This window comes from Scyliorhinus torazame, unplaced genomic scaffold, assembly GCF_047496885.1.
Source record: "Scyliorhinus torazame isolate Kashiwa2021f unplaced genomic scaffold, sScyTor2.1 scaffold_174, whole genome shotgun sequence".
Lineage (NCBI taxonomy): Eukaryota > Metazoa > Chordata > Chondrichthyes > Carcharhiniformes > Scyliorhinidae > Scyliorhinus > Scyliorhinus torazame.
The window spans coordinates 275,001-277,367 of NW_027307901.1; the positions used below are offsets into that span (position 1 = coordinate 275,001).

At 63.8% G+C, this 2,367-nt stretch overlaps 1 protein-coding gene across 1 annotated transcript in view; it reads left to right on the forward strand.

Moving 5' to 3' along the window:
- The window catches only part of LOC140405644 (protein shisa-6-like), a 188,355-nt gene extending 185,999 nt beyond the window's left edge, over positions 1-2,356 (forward strand). Inside the window, exon 5 of the mRNA XM_072494179.1 lies at positions 1,479-2,356. The gene's annotated coding sequence lies outside the window, so the exon portion shown is untranslated. The remainder of the gene's footprint in view (positions 1-1,478) is intronic.
- The last annotated feature ends 11 nt before the right edge of the window (positions 2,357-2,367 follow it).

Sequence of the window (2,367 nt, forward strand, 5' to 3'; positions counted from 1 at the left end):
ATACATCTGCCTCCGAAAGTGCGGCGCTCGCTCAGTACTGGCACCGGGGGGGAGTGTCGGCCTGGATTAAGGAGCTCAAATCCTAGAGTATAGACATCTCCCTCCGACAGTGCGGCGCTCCCTCAGTACTGGCACCGGGGGGAGTGTCGGCCTGGATTATGGAGCTCAAATCCTAGAGTATATACATCTCCCTCCAACAGTGCAGCGCTCCCTCAGTACTGCACCGGGGGGGGAGTGTGGGCCTGGATTATGGAGCTCAAATCCTAGAGTATAGACATCTACCTCCGACAGTGCAGCGCTCCCTCAGTACTGGCACCGGGGGGAGTGTGGGCCTGGATTATAGCGCTCAAATCCTAGAGTATATACATCTCCCTCCGACAGTGCAGCGCTCCCTCAGTACTGGCACCGGGGGGAGTGTGGGCCTGGATTATAGCGCTCAAATCCTAGAGTATAGACATCTCCCTCCGACAGTGCGGCGCTCCCTCAGTACTGGCACCGGGGGGGAGTGTGGGCCTGGATATAGCGCTCAAATCCTAGAGTATAGACATCTCCCTCCGATAGTGCAGCGCTCCCTCAGTACTGGCACCGGGGGAGTGTCGGCCTGGATTATGGAGCTCAAATCCTAGAGTATAGACATCTACCTCCGACAGTGCGGCGCTCCCTCAGTACTGGCACCGGGGGGAGTGTGGGCCTGGCTTATGGAGCTCAAATCCTAGAGTATAGACATCTCCCTCCGACAGTGCGGCGCTCCCTCAGTACTGGCACCGGGGGGAGTGTCGGCCTGGATTATAGCGCTCAAATCCTAGAGTATAGACATCTCCCTCCGACAGTGCGGCGCTCCCTCAGTACTGGCACCGGGGGGAGTGTCGGCCTGGATTATAGCACTCAAATCCTAGAGTATAGACATCTCCCTCCGACAGTGCGGCGCTCCCTCAGTACTGGCACCGGGGGGGGGAGTGTCGGCCTGGATTATGGAGCTCAAATCCTAGAGTATATACATCTCCCTCCAACAGTGCGGCGCTCCCTCAGTACTGTGTCGGCCTGGATTATGGAGCTCAAATCCTAGAGTATATACATCTCCCTCCAACAGTGCGGCGCTCCCTCAGTACATGCACCGGGGGGGAGTGGTGGGCCTGGATTATGGAGCTCAAATCCTAGAGTATAGACATCTCCCCCCGACCAGTGCAGCGCTCCCTCAGTACTGGCACCGGGGGGAGTGTGGGCCTGGATTATGGAGCTCAAATCCTAGAGTATAGACATCTCCCTCCGACAGTGCAGCGCTCCCTCAGTACTGGCACCGGGGTGAGTGTCGGCCTGGATTATGGAGCTCAAATCCTAGAGTATAGACATCTCCCCTCCGACAGTGCAAGCGCTCCCTCAGTACTGGCACCGGGGGGGAGTGTCGGCCTGGATTATGGAGTTTTGAGTCATGGATTTGTAATGTCTGCTCTCTCTTGTCGCCCCCCTCCCCTCCACAGCTGCCAAGGACATTGATGACTACTGCAAGAGGAAACATCTGGCCGACGTGATGTCGCGCGGGACTCTTCCGCTCCGCGCCCTGAAGACGGATCCGCTCGACCCCGCTTGCCGCGACTTTGCTCCCAACACGCGCCGGGTGATGTCGCAGGACTGCCTGCTGGGCGAGGGGCTGCCCCCCCTGCCCCCCCCGCCCCCGCCGCCGCCCCCGCCCCTCGCCCCTGGCCTACGCCACCCTCGCCCGGGAGCGGCTCCTGTCGCCCGACCGCCTGGCCCGCCGCGGCGGCGGGCGGCGGGGGGGGGGGGGGGGGGCCGCCCCCCGACCGCCCCCTGCGCAAGTCGGCCCTCTCGCAGAGCAACGTGTGCCTGCCGGCCTGCTCTGGCTCGACCGCCACCAGATGGTCAAGATGAACTCCCACCCGCCCGCCACCGGGCCGGGGCGCCCTCCGCCCCCCCCCTGCCCCCGCCGGCCGGCGGCTCGCCCCGCGCCCCCTGGGGCGAGGCGGCCATCGCCGAGCGGCGGCACGCCTTCGCGGCCAAGCGCCACAGCACGGTCGAGCAGCTGCATTACATCCCCGGGCATCCCAACCAGCCGCCGCCGCTGCCCGCGCTCCGCCCCCGCCCCCTCCGGCCCAGCCCCGCACCGGCTCCAAGACCGAGGTCACCCGTCTGAGGCGCCGACGCCTCCTCTCCCCCCCAACCCCCCCCCCCTGCCGTTTGGGGCACGCACTGGCCGTTTTATAGAACTGGAGACTACGTCGGCCATATTGGGGTCACCCCGTCGGCCATTTTGAGTCACCCCCGTCGGCCATTTTGAGTCACCCCGTCGGCCATTTTGGGTCACCCCCCGTCGGCCATTTTGGGTCACCCCGTCGGCCATTTTGGGGTCAC